The sequence below is a fragment of the Delphinus delphis genome, chromosome 6, assembly GCF_949987515.2.
Source record: "Delphinus delphis chromosome 6, mDelDel1.2, whole genome shotgun sequence".
Lineage (NCBI taxonomy): Eukaryota > Metazoa > Chordata > Mammalia > Artiodactyla > Delphinidae > Delphinus > Delphinus delphis.
Window position 1 is genome coordinate 77,334,420 of NC_082688.1, and position 24,652 is coordinate 77,359,071.

Consider the following 24,652-nt stretch of genomic DNA (forward strand, 5'->3'; position numbering starts at 1 on the left):
TACAATAAATAAAATAATAAAATGAAATAAAATACCAGAGTAAGTTAATAAGAAAAATTTTTTAGCATAAGAAGTTACTTTTTTTAAACAAGTGACAGACCTGGGATTAAAAACAGAGTTCTGTTTGATGTTGAAATCTTCTTGGTATACTAAATGGCACTGACAGCTTTCAGGTCATATGAAATAAAAATGTCTGCTTTGAAATTTGAAGATTCTAAAATATAGCCAATCAAACTTTCCTGGTGACGTCCTATAATCATTTGCAACTGTATATTTGCTTGGATCCAAATACTTGCCATAATTTTATATCAGTTACTTTACGTTCCTCCTTAACACAAATGTAAGCAAAGGAGCACCCCTTGGGGCAGAGTGACTTGCCCAAGGACAGAATCCATTTGATGTATTCCAAACTAACACATAAAATTGCAGCTCTATTTACAATAGCCAGGACATGGAAGCAACCTAAACGTCCATGGACAGATGAATGGATAAAGAAGATGTGGCACATATATACAATGGAATATTACTCAGCCATAAAAAGAAACGAAATTGAGTTATCTGTAGTGAGGTGGATGGACCTAGAGTCTGTCGTACAGAGTGAAGTAAGTCAGAAAGAGAAAAACAAATACCGTATGCTAACACATATATATATGGAATCCAAGAAAGAAAAAACAAAAGGTCATGAAGAACCTGGGGTAAGACGGGAATAAAGACACAGACCTACTAGAGAATGGACTTGAGGATATGGGGAGGGGGAAGGGTAAGCTGTGACAAAGTGAGAGAGTGGCATGGACACATATACACTACCAAAGGCAAAATAGATAGCTAGTGGGAAGCAGCCGCATAGCACAGGGAGATCAGCTCGGTGCTTTGTGACCACCTAGAGGGGTGGGATAGGGAGGGTGGGAGGGAGGGAGATGCAAGAGGGAAGAGATATGGGAACATATGTATATGTATAACTGATTCACTTTGTTATAAAGCAGAAACTAACACACCATTGTAAAGCAATTATACTCCAATAAAGGTGTTAAAAAAAAAACAATTCAGTAAGAGAAATGTAAATTGGAAGGAACATTTTTGCTTTTTTGTTTTTGAGGATGAAGTGATTTTTAAAATTCTGTTAACCCTGGCAACTTCTAGGCAGGAGTTTGAGAGCAGTAGGTATTTGGGGGGACATTATTCCTTTGCAGTTAGATCAGGTATATATAGATATAATTTACTCATTTACTCATTTTTTTTTCAGTGTGAAGATGTTGAGTTGTTTTACCAAGTCCTCCTAATTGTTACATGCAGTCGTTCAGATCACTCAGACCTGAATGTTTACAAATTAGGAAAATAATCTGATGACATATTCTAATATTTCTACCTAACTTTATGAAACTTAATAATATTCCAAGAACTTCAGAGCTCTGTAACATCTTTGTCTCTCTGACAGAACAAAGTGCTAGCATATCATCCTGAAAACTTAGATTCCCACATCACAGTTCATAAGATTCATTCACTTAACAAACGCTTATTGATCACTTTATATATAATATGCTGGGAAGGGGTCTAAAGATGCATTTATATCTCTTGTTTCAACAGTTCTTTAGTTTGGTCTTCCTGGTTTGCACATTTTAATGCCTACACTAAATAAGGCCATGTTTAGTTAAAACAACACTACTATAATTTAATATTATTTACTGAAATTTTAAGAATAAAGTGAATATACATTTTCTTATAAAAGATTTAATTATGTGCCTCAAATAGATATTTACCCATGTAAAGGTAATTACAAACAGAGTCCAATCACTACAAAGTATATGTGGACATTTGAAATTTTCTATTTACAGTATAATTTTTGGAAAAAAAATCAGCAGACAACATAATTTTAACTTCATTTTCTTCAGATAACAAGGCTTTAATCTGAATAGTATTAACACGTTTAACTAGCAACTCATGATTCTGAGGTCTCTGGATTATTTAGATTTACCTGTCTTTAAAAATCTGCTTGATGCTAGTGACAAAGTTACAATAGTCTAAAGGTGAATTAACACATTTTAAGAATTGTTGCAGTATCGTCAATTCATATTACACCTCAATATGTAAAGAACTGCAAAATTTCAAAGAGAGCTTTGATATGGTCCTGACCTATTCTTTTTTTTTTTTAACATCTTTATTGGGGTATAATTGCTTTACAATGGTGTGTTAGTTTCTGCTTTATAACAAAGTGAATCAGTTATACATATACATATGTTCCCATATCTCTTCCCTCTTGTCTCCCTCCCTCCCCCCCTCCCCCCCTCCCTATCCCACCCCTCCAGGCAGTCACAAAGCACCGAGTCGAGGTCCTGACCTATTCTTCTGAGGAACTGATAACTTTTTTAAATAGTTGAATTATAAAAACAGTCGAGAAAAAAAACAGAAAATTTGCTCATGAATGTGAAATTATTTTTACGTTTTGAGTTATTACCAATTTACAAGGTGAAAACCCATTGTTGTAGCAGTTAAATTTGTTTATTATCATATATATTATTTTATTAACTTCTTGTTATGTGACATCAATGAAAACATAGCAAGAATTATATTACAATATCACAATATTTTACAAAAAGCAAACTTTTCCTCATGTTAACATAAACATGATCATCTAGAGAGTTGTTCTGCAACCATCTTATTCTTACTGAGCTTGCTGTTCAGAAAAATATATTTCTTGCTACCAAATTTCTCAGTAATGTGACAAGTGCACCCTAGAAATCATGTTAGAGAATAACTTGGGAAGTGCTGTCACAGGACTCCCTGAAGATCATTTGAAGGGGTTTAGGAGGAAAGGTGACAGCTACAGGAGAGTAGCTTTGGACCAGAGACAATGTTTGTTACTATTGGATTAATGATTAAGGATGCTTGGAGGTTGAAATGAATATCATTAACCCCCTTCTGCCAATGTTGGTAGCATAGACAGATAGTATAAAGTGGATGATTACATTTTACACTGTCTTTTTTCATAGGATGCTTGAAATATTCTGTAAAAAGAAATGGCCTTCTATGAAGATTAATAAACACAAATGAACACAAAATGAATTCTAGAGTTAACAAGATACTGGCAATGAGAATGAGACCTAATCTCCAATGCAAGTGTATTTTAATCAGTCCTTTCTCTGGTTGATCATTTGGTTGCATCCTAGGTTGGCAATTTTGTTCCTAATGCAGAAGACTCAATAGCATTATCTCTGTGTTATTCTCTTGCATGTAGAACTTAAAATAGGAATTACAAATATTTCAGGAATAACTGCTATCCTCACTCAACTTGACAATATCTACTTTTCCACTTGCTCAGGCATCCCTGAATTATTTCTGAACCAGAGTTTCTGTGTCTTCAATACAGATATTTGTTAACATGCTGACTGATTCTACACATCCATTGCTTTCAAATATCTAATAGATACTATAGAATTTAATATTTGGGGTCCTAATATGTACCTTCATATATAAAGCTGTCATTTTTAGATATGGAAATTAAGACATTTACTAAAATGATTTGGCCAAATTCACAGAGCTGGATACAGTCTATCAGAGGACATTGAGCAATGCCTACCAGAATTTTAATGTAAAATAAACTTCATTAAGATGATGATGTGGAAGATGAAAAAATATGCACCTTATGGCCGAAGATCAAAGCACATTAGATTTCCATTATATATTAACAGTAGTGATATGGATATAGTTACATTGCATAAAGTAAAATATAGCAGTAGTAATGGCTTGTTCATTTATTTCTTCAAGAATGTAGATTTACTTAAGCTAGCTAGCTAGCAGTGAGTTTCAGTTTATTGAGGACGATAGCCCAGGAAACAGCCTCTCAGTATCTCTGAGGAAACTACAGATGAGCATAATATAAAATATACTGATCAGGGCCCACCTGCTATGAATCTTAACTTTGCCTACTATAAATAGTAGTGTTTTAATCCTCTGCAAACCTCCCGACTTCCCTGAGGCTCAAGATGCAGTTGAACTAGATCATTCTTCCCAGCTCTGAGGTATTCTAACTCTCTAGAAGAGAAACCTTCATTTATTTAAATTCCATATACATTTTAGATACAAGGTGCCAATTCAGTGTATTTATTGTGTCAACTTACCAGCTGTAATTAACTTGAAATATTTTAAGTGACTCAAAAAAAGTGTAAAGTAGGTGAGCCCTTATCTTTACATTTTATTTTCTACTTAGCATTTACCTGGGGTATTAGATGAACATTATGTATAGTTAATCTTTACTCATTAATTAATTTTAAAAATTAATCATATGCTTACATTTAAATTAGCAAGGAAATGCAAAGAACCTAGAATAGCCAAAACATTTTGTAAAAGATGAACAAAGTTGGAGGACTAAGGCTACCTGATTTCAATACCTATTATAATTGCACAATAATCAAGGCAGTGCAGAATTGGCATATAGACCATTAAATAGATCAGTGGAACAAAACAGAATAAAGATTCCAGAATTATTCTTGCACATATATAGGCAACGGATGTTTTACAAAAAAGGGAAAAGAGTACTTCAGTAGCTGCAACACTTAACAGCCATACGTAAAACAAACAAAATAAGCCCCTTAGATTCTTATTTCATACCATGTACAAAAATTAACTCAAAATGAATCATGGATCAATGTAAAACCTTAAACTATAAAATTTCCATTAAAATGCATAAGGGAAAACCTTTGTGACCTTGGGCTATACAAACTCATTTTAAGATATGATACCAAAAACAAAGCCCATAAAAGAACAAATTAATAAACTGGACTTTATTAAAATTAAAAGCATCTGTTCTTTGAAAGGAACTGTAAAAAGAATAAAAAAACAAGCAGTAGACTTGAAGAAAACAAACACATACATATACATATAATGAAGTTAGTAATGCAAAATAATTGAAAGAATTTTGGATGAAGCTTTGAAGGACAATGTAAATATAGGGCAAAATGGAGACAGAATGAGAAAGAAAGAAGTAGAAACAAACATATTTAATTAGCACTATACTGTAAATTTAAAGAAGCAAAGCAGTTTCATTAACCTCTTATTTGTTTTATTGTCATTTGGTTACTGAATATTGTAACTACAGACCACACAAGGTCAAATAATATTGCTTATGGTCTCTAGAGTTTGGGCAGTTTTAATTGCACATTGGAAAACAAATATGTTTATGCTTTGCACTGTGTGTAGTGTTTAAACGAAGGGAAAGGAAGCATCTGGAGTGTCATAAAATGAGAGACATAACTGCAAAAAATTAATCAGCTGCTATCTTTCCTTATCGTAAGGCCTAATGACTTTCAAAAGAGCAGCGGATCTGTGTTTATTTGGACATTGACATTAAAATATTTTAGGTACATTATAGCATTACTCTGGCCTAACAATCTGCCTTATTGAAAACAAAAATATCATATTATTAAAAACAATATTGAGGAAGAAAGTAAGAATGTCTAGCGGCCAGTTTGTAAATTCCCATTTCCTTTTGCCAGGAAATATTTTATTCTAATTGTAGCAAGTAGGTGTTAAAGATGCAAATGTTTTACAGGTTATTTTATTACATTGTATTGTATTATGTTGTATCGTATTAGAATTCCCCCACCTAGAATATTCTTTTTAAAGCTTTTGATTCTGGGCTTTTTTCCCTTAGCCCTCTCTGCCTGTTTAAATCCTATTCTTCAGTACTCAGCATAAGCATCATCTCTTCTAAAAACAATCTCAAATCCCCAGGCTGGTTTTAGTACTCCTTCTGTTTGCTAAATATGTTATCTCACAGTTACCACTTCTGTAGTGTTTAGTCTACTACATTATCTGTTATCTCTTCTGTCTCCTCCGCTGGAACAACCTGTACCAGTAACCATGAATCCTTCACCTATATTCATGGACATGCATAGAAACTACTAAACACCCAACACATATTTGATTGAAAGGAAGGGGTGCAATGCTTTTGTTCCAAACTCTTATTGAAAAGATATACTGAAAAGATGAAATTTAAATAAATGTATAGCCTCCCAAATAATCAGGAAAGTCAACCAGTTGCATCAAAGAGTTATGGAAATTAAAGAGCTCTTTTGTTCAAATCAATAACACATCTAATATAGCCAGAGAAACCAGCAGACATAGAAGAGCTGCTGAAGAAACGCATATTTATATAACAAGGTAGCCTTGGACAGCTCCTAGAAGCCATTAGCTGGAGTCTGCAGTATGGTGTCTGAAATGGTAACTCACTGGCTGATCCTCTTCCCCCTCATACAAAACCAGCTCTATTGTGGTTTGCTTACAGGGTTAGTATAGCTAGTAATACCAGCCCTCAAAGCAAAATGAAGAATTTGTGTATGGAGTCCCCTAGAAAGTAGGATAGGGTTATAAAAAAAAAAAGATGGTATTTTGGGTCACTTTAGTCTGTTCCAAGTGGTGTATACAGCTCACAGACTGTAAAAATATCTTATCCACTTATCAGAACAAGGCTTTGCCACTCGCAATTGCATTTCCTTCTCGAGAAAGGGTGATCTCTATAAGGAAACCCATTAGTTTCCAATACTGATAATTTATTATTACTAATTATTAATGATCACTATTATTTACATGAATAGACAATGAATTATCACTAGATATGTGAGGACAATGAAGCGAGAGAAAACAGAAAGGCCAAAGAAACCAACATTCAAGAAAATAGAAAATGGAAAAAAATATATATATAGTTTATATTGTCAGAAATTCAAAAAGAGTTCACATTCATAAAGCAAAAATAGGCTTCTCTGAATAAAAGAACATTTGTTTTGTTTTTCCTTTCCATCTGTGTTATCTTCAGTAGATCTTGTGACATTTTCTGTGCCTATAACAGTGCCTGGTGATGCATGTACTAAGTTTTTCTGCCCATCTGTGCTCTTATTGCAAGGTAGTTAAAAGCATTAAGAAATATCACACTAACTTCTTCAATGGATAAAAAAATGGCAAAATCTAAGCATTTATTCTTCAACAAAGGAATCCATTCAGTAAATATTTATTAAGCACCAATGTGTGTCAAATACTTTTGCAGGTTCTAAAAATGCATCAGTGGGAGGAAAAAAAGTTACTTATTTTCTTCATGGAACTTACATTTTACTGAGACAAAAATGGAATTATCTGATGTGATAAGTTCAAAGAAGAAAAATAAGATAGGTAATGGGAAGAGAGAAAGATGATGTATTTTGATTATATTCTTGAGGAAGACTTTTCTGATAAAATCATATTTAGCACTGACTTGACAACAAAGAGTTTGTGAACCATGAGTAAAGAAATTTCCAGGCAGAAGTAACGGCAAGTGTAAATCCTGTGACAAAAATCATGTCTTGTCACATTCAAAGAATAATAAGCTGAAGTGGCAGTGGGGAGTGAAGTAAGAGCTGAGTCAGAGAGGCCACAAATGAAGGGTTGTGTAAGACCTCCCAGCTGTTGGCTTTGAAAATTCATTATGGTGGGGCAAGGGTGGAGGCAGGGAGAACAGTCAGAAGATCATTGCAATAACCCTTTTGAACCACGGCCCTCAGATTCTGGATATATTGTGAAAGGAGAGCTGACAGAATTGGATGCGAAGTGTGAAAATAAGTGGGTAAGATTTAATGTTATTTTCCTGTCATTCTCTGAGGTACATATCTACATACTTCACTATTGGAGCTTATTTGGATGAAAGGAGAAGCAAGGAGGTAGGGGAAAGAAAATAATAAGGATAACTAACATTTACTAAACATGTATTTTGTGCTAGCAAACTTCTAAGTGCTTTTCACATATCATATCATTAGATATTCACAATAATTCTCTGAGATAGATACTATTAAAAACTACAGCTTCAGGTAAAGAAACTTAACCTTAGTGATGATATATCCCCAGCCTTAAGTTAGTACACCTGGTAATTGGAGGCAGATGATGACATCAAACCACCTGACTTCAAGTCCAAAGTATTATCAATATGTGAAGAATGAAGATGTGGTTTCTCCCTTGTACACTGTTGGTGGGAAAGTAAATTGGTGCAGCCACTGTGGAAAACAGTATGGAGGTTTCTCAAAAAACTAAAAGAACTACCCAGCAATTCCACTCCTGGGTATATATCTGAAAAAAATAAAAACACTAATTTGAAAAGATACATGCACTCCAATGTTCACAGAAGCATTATTTACAATTGCCAAGATATGGAAGCAACCTAAGCGTCCCTCAACAGACGAATGGATAAAGGAGATGTGAAATATATATATATACACACACACACACACACACACACACATATTTTTATAATGGAATACTATTCAGCCGTAAAAAGGAATGCAATTTTGCCATTTGCAGCTTCATGGATGCACTGGGAGGGTATTATGCGAAGTGAAATAAGTCAAACATAGAAAGGTAAATACTATGTATGCGGAATCTAAAAAATACAACAAACTAGTGAATGTAACGAAAGAAGCAGACTCACAGACATAGAGAACAGACTAGTGGTTACTGGTGAGGAGAGGGAAGGGGGAGGGGAAATTTAGGGGTAGGAGATTAAGAGGTACAAAGTATTATATATAAAATAAACTACAAGGATATATTAAAAAACATGGGGAAAATAACCAATATTATGTAACAATTGTAAATGGAATGTAACTTTTAAAAATTGTATAATAAATAAATACACTGATAAAGAACAATAACAAAAATAGGCCATCCACTTTGTCACAAAATGCTACCTGCCACACACTTTACAGAGGCACTCCTGTTTAATCATCACTATGAAGTAACTATTAGGAAACCAATACTTAGAGAGGATATTAAACCTAGCAAAAATCAGAGGCTTCAAACACTGATAATTATATTTCTAGTTTAAGGTAATATGTATATGATATTAATTGAGCTGTTACAAAAAAAGAGGGAGACTTTACATCCAGATGTTTTAGGAAATGCTAGATTAGTTTGTTTTATTGATTGCAGGAATTTTTATAATCTTTCAACACTGTTATTATTCAAAAGGAGTTTGGCATGCAAAGTTTCTGAGGCTTTTATTTGACCAGGCCCTTATTTTCAGAAAATATGTATATTAATTTAGAAAATATACATTGTACATTTCTGCTTAAAATAGAATATAGTACTAGAACACAGGAATGATAAAATTGCTCATTAGTGTGCTACTTATACCCTGAATTTAACAGAAGGAAAGAAACATGAAAAGAGAGTGATATTAACCTAGTTTTGAATCTTATGGCTTGTGATTTGTGTCTTAAACTAGCAGTGCCCCAGGATTAGATTATACAAAGGCACTTTCAAGGATGCATAATCTGGTGCAATTTTCAGGTATAAGCTAGAAATGTAATCAGCAGTTCTGTCAAACATTTATGTCCTGATACCTTGTAGCAAGGTGAATGAATGAAAACAGGATTGACTCTGCATCTTACATGCTTTTGATTCCTTCTATTTTGAAACAAGGGAATGAAATTGCTGTGTTTAGAAACACATAAAATTAAGAAATAAACTAGTGGTAAAAATAAATTGGTTTTAATTCACACATATCTTTATTTCTTTTTGAGTTTGAGAAGATAATGAATTTAAGGCATAAAATTAAATATATGGTAAAAATAGAATGGCTCAGGAACTGAAATTAGACAAAGCTCTACTTGAGAAATATGTATCTATTGGGTATTTTTAATACACCATATTATTAAATGACTTCATAATTTTTCTTGAAATTGATGAATATAATTCTCTCCAGATAGACAGATAGATAGGTAGACAGATAGATAGGCAGACAGATACATAAATGGACAGTGTGACTGACTTTTGTTTTGCGGTGATGGTTTCTCCTCTTTCCCTGTTTTTTTGTTTGTTTGTTTTTATTTTTTGCTTTTTTTAGGAATTATAACTTTAACACAACTAAGATATACCTAATTCCTTATGTCATAGCAGTTTCTAGCCGTATTTTTATCTAGACCCTCAAGCATTACTTTTTAATATGGAAACCTAGGAGTCTTACAGCAGTGTTTTTCAAACTGTGAACTGACCCATTATGGGTTATGATGGAGTAGTGGGTCATGAGATCAAGTTAGGAGGTTAGGCAACAATTTTTTAAATAAAATAGAATACGATAGAACAAAACAGCAAAATTCAGAGTGCACAGCATATAGTATATATATATAGTATAGGTGTTGTCTCATGAACATTTTATTTCCTTTGTGTACATAAGTGTGTGCATGTACACAGAGTTGTTAAACTATACTTATACTATACATAGATATTTAAAGTTTTGATAGCCACTGTGTGAGAATTTATGGTTCTACCTCACTTATTTCACTAAAATGGTCTTCAAAACTCTAAAAATGGTCTTCAAAACTCTCTGTTTATGCACATTTTCTGGGGAAAAGTGTTTTGCCTTTCATCTGAGGTTTATATATTTTTTTCAAAAAGCCCAAGAGACATACTTATCATAAAGCAAATTTAATTATTATATTTGTAGTTTTAGAACAGGTATATTTTGAAATATGAATATAATAATTTATATTCATATGTCTATTTTACAAACAAATGTACCCGAAATAATTGATTCTTTGTTCCCAACTTAAATTTACATTCTAATTAGGTTATATACAAAATTTATTTATATAAATAAAAATTTATTTATATAAATAAAAAATTTTATTTATATAAAAATGAAAGAACATTTAGACTTATAAAGGTGTGAGTAAAGCATATTATGTATTTTATTTTTCCTAAAATTATTTACTTCTTAAAACAGCAGCATTTCATGAATTAAATTTATATAAATATTACATTGCTAGGCTTATGATAATAGATATACAATGTAATAAGTACATAATGAGAATGGTGGCCTATGAAAGGATAGAGATAAAGGAAAGAGAGATGAAGGACTATTTTATTAAAGATTTAAAAGTGACCTAAGAGAAAAAGAAAAGTAATGCATTCTGAACAATAATTTTGTGCCACCCACCGTGCTAAAGATTTTATACCACTGTTTTTCAGCACATAGGCAACCCTGTAAAGTGGATAATTTACATTTTGCAAATAAGGAAATCGAGGCTCAATGTAGTTAAGGTTTTTGGCCACAAGTCACAAAACTGGTAAGTTTTGCACAGGATAGTGAGAGGGAGAAAGAATTCTCAATTCTAGTTTTCATCCGCAGATAACTTTAGGAATGTATGGTATAGGCCCCCCTTTTACCTAACACCATCCCATTCTATGGACTAAATTGGAAGTTGAATTACTGTAGAAAACAACCAGCCCTGTACAAGGAAAATTACATTCTTTAGCTCCACCAAATTTATTCTAGTACACTAAGGCCTCAAATGAGAAAGGAGTGATTTAGCAGCATTTGTTAACAAGAGGAATTGAATAGAGCTGGAAGAGACACATATAAACAAACAAGCAAATGTTCAGTTTTAATGCCAATTTTGGGTGATGGCAGTATTTGTCGCTTGGGCAAACACCATCACCAGAGAAACAGATAACACATATACTGAAGCAAAGATCAGATCTAAGTTAAGAAATCAAAATCTGGAGGAGTAGTGGGTGCTGTGATATACTTTCCAGATTTTCATTCAAGACTAAAGGGCTTATTTCCCCATCTGTTGTGAGTATTGCCTTCTGATGGCTTTCAACTGCCAGCCCTCTCTGGAAGTTGCCCTGGGTTGGAGAGACTGCTTTAATTCTCTGTGGGCAGCCCACATTGGATGATTAGTAGCTTCTAGAGCAGAAAGGACTTGTTCTCTCACCGTAACACAGAATAATCTAAGGGGTCCATCTGGTTTCAGAAACTCCTTCTCTAACATCTGGTCACCTGAGGCTTTTGTTGAGACCACCTTGCAGCCTGATCTCTTCTTCTGCCCAACCTTGCAGCTTCTCTCCTTCCTCTTCTACAGTGATGATCTCCAAAACACTCCCTGACCAACTTCCTAGAATGTATGCCCCACCTCACAGTCTGTTTTCTGGGGAACCCAAGCTTCAGGGAGGTCTACAATAATCTGAGTCCCTATCCCCTGTCAGCTACCAAGGGATCCACGGAATTAAGCAAGCAAGGTTAATTGGTTAAAATGATTAGACAAATGGTCACGCTCACTCAAAAGATGAAAAACATGTAGATGTGGGACAGCAAGTACTCAAAGAAGGAAAAGGAGAAGCCCTGGATAGTGGTCAAGTCTGTTCAGATGAAGCCAAGTAGGAAGAAAAAATGGCTGCCAAAGTTGTCCACATCCTCATCTCCAGAACCTATGAGCATGTTACCTTATATGGCAAAAGGGACTTTGCCAATGTGATTAATGTTAAGGACCTTGAAATGGGGAGATGGTACTGGATATCCAGGGATCCCAGTCTAGTCATAGAGATCTGTAAATACAGAAAGCTTTTCCTAACTGTGGTCAGAAAAGGAGTTGTGAGAATGATTAGAGGGATGCAACATTGCTGGATATAAGATAAAGGATCGGGGGCAAGAGTCAAGGAATTTGGTTAGCCATTAAAAGCTGGGAAAGCCAAGGAAACATTCTTCCCTAGAGATGCCACAAAAAAATACAGCTCTGCTGGCACATTGATTCTAGCCCAATAAGGCTTCTGTTGCAATTCTAACCTACAAATCTATAAGATAATAAATTTGCATTGTTTAAACTACCTTTTTTGGACGATTTATTACAGCAGCAGTAATAAACTAATATATATTTGGTACCAGGGGTGAGGTGCTGCTATAACAAATATCTAAAAATGTGAAAATGTATTTGGAATTGCACAATAGGGAGAGACTGGAAGAATTTTGTAGAGAATGATGGAAAAAGGCTAGATTTCTCTGAAGAAACTGTTAGTAGAAATATTGATGGGAACTCTTCTTAATGAGGACTCAGAAAGAAGTGAGAAGCAGAACTGAGAAAACATAAATCATCTTGCAGGATCCAAAATCATTGTGAACAGACTGTTAAGAAAAATATGGATGTTAATGGAACAGCTGCTGAAGGCTGAAAAGGAAATGAGGAACATGTTACTGGAAACTAGAGGAAAGAACATCTTTGCTGCATAGTTGCAGAATGCTTAGCAGAACTGTGTCCTTCAGTTATGTGGAGAGCAGAACTGGTAAATAATGAAACTGTACATTTAACTGAGGATATTTCTAAGCAGAGTGTTGAAGATGCAGCCTGGTTTCTTCTTGCTGCTTATAGTAAAATATTAGTGGAAGGAGATTAACTGAGGAAGAACAATTAAAATAATAAAAAAGAAAAACAAACAAAAAAACGTACAAAAAAGCATGTCAGTATTGGATGATTTTGGAAATTCTAAGCCTATTCAGATTGTAGAATAAAAAGTACTAAAGAGATTTGCTGCCTGAAAATCATGACCTAGAGGAAAAATCCAAGCATGAGGTGCTGCCATCTTTTGTTAATACCTCAGAAAAATCAAAAGGTTATAATGTTCATTCACACAAATGGCTCTTTGAGGAGATTAAAGTTCATCTCACAGATCACTTTAATATAACTAGAAAACATTTAGGAAGTTTTAGGGCATAATTCTTCAGTCATCCCCCAAAAAACAAAAAAAGCAAAGATAGAGGTTGGGTTATCTAGGAAAGATCTGTGGAAGAATTTCTTGTCTAATGGAGTGAATCCCATGACATATACAGGAGAGCCGCAAGAGTCTCCAGAACTAGCCAGCAGAAACAATGCTTGCTGGGAATGAAAGGGATGGAGTACAAAATTAAAGAAGGCTGGTAGAACCATAAATTTCTACAGGCAGGAAATAGGTTGATAAAACTACCGAGCTACAAAACATGTACTATCATTTATGAAAAATGGAGGATACCTAGGAGGGCAGAGCCAACAGCCCAAATAACTTGAGCCACATAGGATTAATCCCAGCACATAAAATCTAATGGATTCCATATATATGTGTTAGCATATGGTATTTGTTTTTCTCTTTCTGATTTACTTCACTCTGTATGACAGACTCTAGGTCCATCCACCTCACTACAAATAACTCAGTTTTGTTTCTTTTTATGGCTGAGTAATATTCCATTGTATATATGTGCCACATCTTTATCCATTCATCTGTCAATGGACACTTGGGTTGCTTCCATGTCCTGGCTATTGTAAATAGTGGTGCAATTAACATTGTGGCACATGACTCTTTGGGGCAGGACAGAAATAAAGATGCAGATGTAGAGAATGGACTTGAGGACATGGGGAGGGGGGAAGGGTAAGCTGGGACGAAGTGAGAGAGTGGCATGGACATATATACACTACCAAACGTAAAATAGATAGCTAGTGGGAAGCAGCCGCATAGCACAGGGAGATCAGCTCGGTGCTTTGTGACCACCTAGAGGGGTGAGAGGGAGACGCACGAGGGAGGAGATATGGGGATATATGTATATGTATAGCTGATTCACTTTGTTATAAAGCAGAAACTAACACCATTTAAAGCAATTATACTCCAATAAAGATGTTTTAACAAAAAGTTATTATAAAAAAAAATCTAATGGAGTTTTCCTAGCTCAATTTTGAAATTGCTTGGGTCCAGTAACTCTTTTTCCTTCTATTTTTGACTATCTTGAACCAGAATTTCTATAACTGTTATCCTATGCCTTGTCTCACCATATTATTTTAGGAATAGATAACTGCTTCTTAAGATCCATGACTTCATAGATGAACAGGATGCCCCAGTAGGGATTATTACCAGAATATTACCCATATCTAATTTAGATGATTTAGATGATGAGATTTTAGACTTTTGGCTAATTAGATTTAGATGAGATTTTGAACTTGAGTTGATGTAATGGGTTGAGACTTTTTATAATGTTGTGATAGATTGAGTATATTTTGTATATGGAAAGAATAAGAATCTTTGGGGGACAGACTATGGTAAGCAGAATAATGGGCCCCTAAATGTGTCCACATCCTTATCACTGGAACATGTAATCATGTTGTCTTTACATGGGAAAATGAATTTTGCAGATGTGATTAAGGTTAATGATTTTGAGATGGGACATTATCCAGGATTATCTAGAGGGGTTCAACCTAATCATATCAGTCCTTAAAAGAACCTTCTCTGGCTGAAGTCAGGGTCAGAGGAAGATTTGACTTCAAAAGAATGGTCAGAGAGATGCAAGACCGAGGAAGTGGGTACAGAGCCAGGGAATGTATATGTTCATTGGAAGCTGGGAAAGGGAAGAAAATGGATTCTCTGCTAGAGCCTCCAGGAAGAAACACAGCCTTCCTCACACGTTGATTTTAGCCCATTGAGACCCATGTTGGACTTCGCACCTACAGAACTATAAGATAGTACATTTGCATTGTTTTAAACCATGAATTTTGTATAATTTTATAGCAACAATAGAAATATAATACAACATTTTAAACTATCATCCACTGTAGTATTTGGGACACCAGTGAGAGAGATTAAAGTCTTAAGTATGGCAATTGAAAATGTAGTGAGTCAATATGGTGTTTTAGGAGTCAATATGGTGTCTCCTTTGAAACATCTCTATAATAGTTGGAACAGAAAAAAATACAGATGTATGAAAATATAAATTAATGTTTGTCTATAATCCTAAATTCAAACCTTATGTATATGTTACATATATTCCTTCTCACTTTTGATCTAAATTATTCCCATGAAATTTGGGGTGCTTCTTTGTACAAAGAATTTATATTCACTTTCATTATTTTATATTTCTCTTTGTATATGGAGCCTGAATGGGTTTATCCTGTCCTTTTCATAATACAGGTACTTCACTGACTGTAATTATAAAGCTTTTCTCCTTTTAGAATATTTTTCTTTTCACTAAATTGAAAAGAAATTGCTTCTTTGATCTCATCTGATGTATTTGAAACGCTTATATTGTAAAAATGCTGACAGACCTGTTCTCCAGAAAGAACAGTGTCACATTTGGGGTTTTTTTGTGGGGGGAGATATTGGGGGGAATGCTTATAGAGAGTGGGGTTTCGCTGTTGCAAAATTAATTGTTCTGAAGTAAACAGACAGAATTAACAAGTAAATTTGGAACAGTTATAGAATTTATGCATAATCCAGATTGCTGGAAATGTTTCACACAGATATTCAGTGTATAAGATAGTTTTAATGCATCATGTAAATAGAAATGCAGAATAAGCATTGTGTTTGCATTTGTAGAAAAATAAGTAAACATACGCTGTTTGGAGAAAAATTTTCTAATCTTTAAGGTGAAGTGAAATTTCCTGTAATTCCTTTCATGATTTATTGATGTCTTAAGGGCCATACTTAACTATAATTTTTGTCTGTGATATTTCAGGTCAACCTTTTTTTGTTTTTCTTTTCTGGTCTTTCACCATAGGATCTTTGGTAATTTTTTCAAATAAAGAAAATAGGTATGGATTCACTTCACTGAACACACATGTGTACACACACACACACACACACACACACACACACATTTTTGATTGCTATTTTGGCTAGAAAATTTTTAGAACAAATTAATTTTCTCAGAATTTTAAAGAAAATTTAACATTATTTTCTATCTTCATATGTTATTGATTAGAAGTTATGCCAATGACTTGCATTCATTTGTAGGTAACCAATTTCATCTTCCTGAAAGGAATATCATCATAAATGGAGTTCTGAAATATATAGGTGCATATTATTTATCATTCCTTCTGTCTGTAACAAAGCATACTGTTTCATTTTGAAAATATAAAATTGCTAAGATGTTTTAGATAAGAAACATACTCTTCTATTAATTAGGTGTATTAATGCTCCATGTCTCTCAATGTTTTTATATTTTCCATTGTTTTCTTCTTGTCTTGGATTCTAGGAATTTTTTCTCCCAACAAAACGTGTGATAGCTGCATTCATCCTATTATTTATGCATTCTATTTAAGCTTTATTTTGTAATTTTATTTTAAATTCCCAGTTCATTTTTGTTGTGCTTCTTTACTCCTTATTTTATAGAGACAATGACTATTCATACCTTTCTGAGTACACTGACTAGAGGTTTTTAAATTCTTATTTTATGTCCTCTGAGTTGGGTTTTCTGTTTGCACATCTTGCTCTTTTTTCAAATAGGTGGGTTTTTCTGATTTTTGTTTTGCCTAAATTGCCAGGTGATTAGGATTGTTTGCCACATTTTTGAGTGGAAAATCAGGCTGATCAATAGATGTGTTTTCTCTGCATATATGCAGGCCTCTTTTCCCAATAGTTCCCTCCCCTAGATGTGCATAAACAGCAGATTCTATTAAAATGGTCTGCTAGGTTTGTAGTATATGCCAATAAATAGGTTTTGCTCTAGCATGTTATGTATCAGACAAACTAGGCACCCACCAATTTCGAGAATAAGAAGGTAAATTTCTTTTATGTATAGAACTATTTTTTCTCTTTTTGATTATTTAAAAAGTCCAGCTATGCCCACTTTTTCTTCTGATCCTAATACCTGCACATGGGCCCTTCCTTTGGGTAGAACTTAGGCTTGCTTTAGAAAGAAAATGTTCATAGGACAGTAAGGTAGGCACAGCTTTTAAGAATAGGATATATTTTACCTAGAACTTGGCATGTCTGAAAATTTCTTTCCCTCTTGCTGACATTTTCTCCAGCTTGTGTTGTATGTATTGGAGCTATGATGCTTTTACTTTGCTTTTGATCTAATCTCATTTGCCTTCTATATTTCAGAAATTCTTTAATTTTCTGGCTCACTAGTGGTGCCTCTTCATATTAGGGAGACATATTCTGTCACAGGAGTGGAAGTTCAGGATGCCATGATTTAATCCACACAGCAACTCTGTAAGAATTTTTTTTTAACTTTTCTTTTAGTCAAGAAACTGAGGGCTGGATAAATGTCTATGTGTCATAGTTTTTGAGTGATTCTCAGATTGACCTCAGATTCTCTGTCTCCATATTCTCATCTCTCATCCCTAACTAGAGATGATCTTGTATTGCATTCCATTTCAATCAATTCCATTGAATTCAGCAAAACATATTCTGAATACCTATAATTCTGAATACCTATATAATAATAAACTGCTTGTGACAGTCTTATATAAGCAATGAAAATATAGATATGGCTAAGACAAAGATCCTGTCTTCAATTAATTCACAGTTTTATATGTGGAACTTAGTAAAGAAGGAAAATAAGAGAATGCAAAGACTTAATTTACTTACTGTACAATTTTTCCTAAGATTGTTCTGGTATAGGTAAATTAAAAAGCAAATGTAATTGAAAAAAAAAACATTTGTTATGAATACTCTATATATGTTGGAGAAAATAATGAGCATGCTTCTTTTTATGTCTTGATATCATTTATAAAATAGTGCATATTTGAAGTAATATGCAAATGATAGAAATAAAGCTAGTCATATACACATTATAAGGATTAATTTAACCTACCTCCTACTTGTCAGAGTTAACCTGCAACAAGGAGGCAAGTGGAATAACAAGTAGTGTTATTCATAAATAAAATGCATAAAAATATATTCAGGAAAACCAATGCTGTTTGCTTAACTGTCTAATTTACACCTTGCCTGTATCAGTTTGAGTAAATTATATTTTCAAAGTTCCATGAAATGTGAGATCTTAGACAGCACTTAATTGCCTGTCTTTAGCTTTAGAGAAACTGAAATGGAAGAAAGACTTGTCCTGGGACACACATAAATGTAGATGCAGAGCCATGCCCACTCCATAAATTGCTTCCCCTAACCCCTTGTTTTAATGGAGTGGGAGGATAGGAGATCTCTGAGTCACTTAATTTTCCACATTTTTTCCTTGAGGGAAACTTTTCCTTCGGTATTGTGGGAATATGATATCCCAGTCTATTATTATGATTCCCTTGAAAAACAACTTAGGATAAGAAGAGCTAGACAATAATAAACTGAACCTGAAGAGATTTTTTTCTTATATGTAATCAGATTTGTTTCATTAAAAGCACAAACTAGAGGATATCTAATAAAATCAGTGAGGATTTTTTGGTTGTTGACATCTATCATATTGAAAGGAATACTGCCAATGTTTTCCCCTATCAGAATTTCTGCAGGAAATAGACTCATATCCTCATATTGTGCAGTGTAGTCTTATTTTTTCACTCATCCTACTCTAGTGCCAAAGTAAATTAGGTGGCTGAGAAAAGTGAGACACCACTAATGACTGAAAGTAAGTAGCATTTTTCATGGAATCCAATGCTGATGAAAGGAAAGAACAATATTAAGAGATACATTCCTATAAGTACTGAGGATCTGAGGAAGGAAAAAAAAATTGTGACTTGTGCAATGTATGTGCCTTTCACTTACTAAAGATTCAAATTACATTTCAGTAGAATATCAGCACTAGTCAAACACCACAGACATAACTGTTGTAGACAGGACCCAACTTAGGTTGCTGAGTAGCACGTGAAAATTTGAGAAGAAACAAGATATTATCATAGTTTCAAAGTATCTACCCCAAGGTATTTATTAACTACAAATGGAAAGATAGTAACCCACAAGCACTATTTAACCAAGGGATCAAAGTTAACATCACCAGTAAAAAGGCAAAATGATACCATGCATTGAGAACTCAGGACACATTGTCATTTCCGTGGTAGTTATGCTCATCATGCTTAACCTTAGTCCAGTCATGAGGAAATATTAGAAAAATGTAAATTGAAGGACATTCTACAAAATAATTAAACAGTAATGCTATTCAGAAGTGTCAGGATTATTAAAAAAAAATAAGGAAAGACTAAGGAACTGTTGCAGCTTGACAGACTAAGGGAAAAAAGTACAATGCAGGATCCTGTATTGGATCCTGAAACAGAAAGAGGACATTGGTGGAAAAACTGGTGAAATTTGAATGTGATCTGTAGTTTAATTAATAGTATTATAACTATGCTTGTTTCTTGGTAGTATTGATCATTTTGTCAGAAGCTGAGAGATGTACAGGAACCTATTCACAACCTGTAAGTCTAACATTTCAAAATTAAAAGTTAAAAAAAAGTTTTAGCATGAGAATACAGATTTTGAGGGAACACATTTTTCCATCTAACTTTTAAAATTTCACTGTTAGAAAAAGTCTACATTTGGGGGGCTACTGTTTACTTCTATCAGGACATATAGTACAAATGTTTATGTGAGGAAGAAAATTAGGCCTATAGGGAGAGTGGGTGAGAGAAACTTGGAAGGTTTGAAGGCTCTTTCATTTAAGGGTATGTCTACTTACCATTCTTCATCACAAATGGAAGGTGGTGTGCTGGAAAAATAACATGGAGCTCCAAGGCCCGGAAGCAGCATGGGGTAGAGCTTGGAGAAAGCATGATATAGATAAAAGACCATAAGTTTCAGAAGCAGGCCAATCACTTTTCAAATCTTGAATCTTCTGCTTGATAACTGTGTGACAAGTTTAACCATAAGTTACTACTACTACTACTACTACTACTACCACTACCACTACTACTGCTGCTTATCCTCCTCCATTTTTATTTTAGATAAAAATACTTATCTTGCAGGTTTCCCAGATTACTAAAGTAATGTAAATATTGTATAAATAAGAACTACTAACCCCATGTCTACTTAAAGCCATACATTTCTTATTAAATTAACATAGCATCATTATACGAAGTTTAAAAGAAGAGAAAAATCACATACATTTTCATTGACTGAAAGATATGTGTAATCATTTTAAGTTTTATGGTTATATGTTTTAACATGGTTGTGATTTTAGTGTATCATTTTTATCTTGCATTTTTTCCCACATTACTATTTATGAATTTTGTCATGTTTCTACAATATATTTAAAATATCTCCCTCCAATGGAACATTTAAGTTGATTCTGATTTTTTTAATATCGTAAGCCATGCATGTTGCATTTAATATTTTTTAACTTGGATTATTCCTTTTATAAAGAAATGTGCATTAAGATTTGTAGTTTTTGTAAATTAAATAGTTAAAAATTTACCCTTTTCATGAATGTTTATTATTTTTACCTCTTACTTTATATTTGAACAGATGAAACTCAAATCACTGAATTTTCTTGACATTATCAGAAGTACTTATTCATCACTGGTAGACAAAGCAAGGAGAATTGGCATGAGTTTTGCTTCTAGTATAGAACTACAACCTTGGTGCAGAAAATGTATAACCACCACAGCTAGGTATAAGAAGCATGACAAGCGCTATGCAAATTCTAGTTCTCATTATTAATTATTAATATTGGCATGGTGCTGTAGGGAAAGAGTAACTTTGCCAGTGATTCTTACTATCATTCTATCAGCTTTCTTTAGTATAGGTTGCCACTGGTGGAGGTGGTAAGAATACAGAGTAGAAGAGGTCTTTTAAATTATGTGGGAAAGCCCGTCACAGCATCCCTCATTTCCCAGGGTTAGCATAGTACAAATTTTCTGTTAGTTCTTTGAATTTTGATCAATGACTGCTTTGCTTGACCATTTTTCTTGATCTTTAGGTTCTGCAGATGTCTGGCTCATGAGTATTCACATAGACTTCCCACTATACTCTGAACTCCAATTTTATGTTCTCTGGGTTTTACTTACTTTTGTGACCTCAGATTCACTGTGATCCCAGTAGTGTCTTTCTTTTGTAGGCTCCTCTCATGTCTTCTTTCCTTGTTCAGCTCTTACAACGTGTTGCTATCCTTGATCCAAGATGGAAATTTAGTCTATGGGTATAATGAGAATTAGATATTTTGACTGTATTGGAGAATATCACATATTTATCAACTTAGTAGAGAGATAAAAGGTTAAGAAAATAGAGCAGATGCTATGAGCTTTCTTATGAAATTTCCCCAAGGTGGGAAGGAAACGTGAAGCACAACTTCCAAGTTAGAACACATGCTATTAGTTTTGAAATAGAAATAATCAAACTAATTTCACTGTGTTATTTTATTATTATCATTTTAAAATATACATGACATTACATTTGCCACTTAAAATATTTTAAGTGTACAATTCTGTGACACTAAATACTTTCATATTGTTGTGCAAATGTCACCATCATCCATCTCCAGGACTCATCATTTTCCCAAATTGAAACTCTTTATCCATTAAACATTAACTCCTCATTACCCGCTGGCCCCAGCCCTTGGCAACCACCGTTTTACTTTCCATCAGTTTCACTACTCTAGGTACCTAGAATGATACAGCACTTGTCCTTTTGTGATTGGCTTAATCACTTAGCATCATGTTTTCAAAGTTTGTTCATGTTGTAGCATGTGTCAGAATTTCCTTCCTTTTTAAGGCTGACTCATTTTTCATTGAATGCATACCACATTTTGTTTATCCATCCATCCATATATGGATACTTGAGTTGCTTCCACCTTTTAGCTATTGTGAATAATGCTGCTACGAGCATGTGTGTACAGATATGAATCCCTGATTTTATTTTTTTGGATATATAATTTTGCCAATACATAGCACTTGCTATTTCTGTTTGTTTCTTGAAAATAGCCAATGACTGTTATTTTGTTTGTTTGCTTTAATACTAGCCATTCTTATGGGTTTGAGGTAGTATCTCATTGTGGTTTTGATTTGCATTTTCCTAATTATTAGTGATGTTGAGTATCTTTTCATGTGGTTATGGGCCATTTGTTGATCTTCTTTGGAGAAATATCTGTCCACTTAAGTCCTTTGCCCATTTTACCTGGGCTTTTTTCTTATCTACTCTAGTTTTGAGTCAACTAGAATGAATCAAACTTTGAATCAAAATGTGAAGATGGAGAAGGAACAGGAGAGATGCGGTAAAGAACTCTGGTCTCAATCCAATATATTTGGCTTTGGCTGTATCTAGATATTTTACATGTGTTAATGGAAAGAATTATGTAAACTGCTGTTATTCTACAGGTAGTACTATATCATAGTTGAAATAATGGGTTACAAAGACTCCACAGGTTATAGGGAAGTTATAACATCTGCTTCCCCCCACCGCCAATCAGAGCAGATGGCTCTTTCCCAAGGGATATAAAAGTAACTACTTTCCTTAAATATGCCATCTGTCTGAATAATCAATTTCACCAATTAGTAAAGAAGGCATTTGAAGGGCTGAGAAATCTGTTAATTCTAAACACAGGAAGGAGAAAAGAACTATGTTTTGCCCAATGCAAAATAATAGCATTTCTAGGCATCTCTGTTGAATATGAAATAGGATCTACTTTTGTTGCCCTTTCTGAAACATTCTGTGGAGCTAGATCAATTGGTAAAAAGCAAATCAATAGATGAAGCTAGTGTGTGATGACAAATTTGACTTGCTTGACAGAGTGTATATTAATATTGATCACCAGGATCAAATCAAGCAGACCAAGCAAGTCACATGCTCTTATGGTAAAACAAAGCTCCAACTCATATTGTTAATCTGATAGGAATTCAGTAAGGCAGATAATTGTATTTTATTTTTAGGTTGTTTAACTATTATAATAGTTATACTATAACTATTATAATATGTTTAACTATTATAATATTATAATATAATATACCCACTCACTGGCCCTCTTCTTCACTCCTTAAGCTCCAGCCATATAGATACATTTACAGTTCCCCTACCCATGTTTTTTCAAACTAACAAGCCTATGTAGATGCTGGTGTCAGCCCCAAATAACCTCCACTTTTACAAACTGGCAAGCCCTCCTCATTCTTCAGATTCCAGCTCAAGTATCTTATCCGGGAAGAATTGTTTTATCAAGAAAGCCGATAATGCCATCTTAGTCTCCTCACTGTTTCTAATATGCATAGATAGTACAGAATTTTTCTCAATGAACTAATTCATTGTAAAATGTTGACTCCCATATTAGAGCGTAATTACATGAGGAAAGAGACTGCGTCCTATTTACCTATGTAGTGCTAGTTCCTGGAAATAAAACTTTAAAAAGAAATTGCTAATACATAAAACAGTTTGGAAATCTGATTGACAAGATGAGAGCTTGCTTTAAAAAATCCTAACATATGATAATTTTATTAAGGCTTTACTTCCTTTTCACTTACAATGAAAAGCTATAGGTACATTTTGTTATTCTTGGGAATTCCCTGCTGACGGCCCAGGTCCAATCCCTGGTTGGGAACTGAAATCCCACAAGCTGTGTGGCATGGTAAAAACAAACAAACAAAAAACTGTTATTCTCAATTTTCAAGCACACAGCAAAAATAAATTTCAATTAAAAATAACTGTCTGGACAATTAGCTGCTGAACAGTCATCGACAGGAAGACACTGGAACTCACCAAAAAAGACACCCCACATCCAAAGACAAAGGAGAAGCCACAATGAGATGGTAGGAGGGGTGCAATCACAATAAAATCAAATCCCATAACTGCTGGGTGGGTGACTCATAAACTGGAGAACACTTATACCACAGAAGTCCACCCCACTGGAGTAAAGGTTCTGAGCCCCACGTCAGGCTTCCCAAACTGGGGTCAGGCAACGGGAGGAGGAATTCCTACAGAATCAGACTTTGAAGGCTAGCAGGATTTGATTGCAGGACTCTGACAGGACTGGGGGAAACAGAAGCTCCACTCTTGGAGGCAACACACAAAGTAGTGTGTGCATTGGGACCCAGGGGAAGGAGCACTGGCTCCTGGGGAGACTGAACCAGACCTACTTGCTAGTATTGAAGGGTATCCTGCAGAGGCAGGGGGTGGCTGTGTCTCACTGTGAGGACAAGGACACTGGCAGCAGAAGTTCTGCAAAGTACTCCTTGGCATGAACCCTCCCAGAGTACACATTAGC

General features: G+C 34.4%; 1 long non-coding RNA gene across 1 annotated transcript in view; it reads right to left on the bottom strand.

Moving 5' to 3' along the window:
- Window positions 1–21,585, bottom strand: part of LOC132426697 (uncharacterized) — a 56,516-nt gene extending 34,931 nt beyond the window's left edge. The window contains exons 1-2 of the long non-coding RNA XR_009519756.1: window positions 21,474–21,585; window positions 20,147–20,226 (exon numbers count right to left, since the gene is read on the bottom strand). This is a non-coding gene — a long non-coding RNA (uncharacterized lncRNA). The remainder of the gene's footprint in view (window positions 1–20,146; window positions 20,227–21,473) is intronic.
- Between the last annotated feature and the right edge of the window lie 3,067 nt (window positions 21,586–24,652).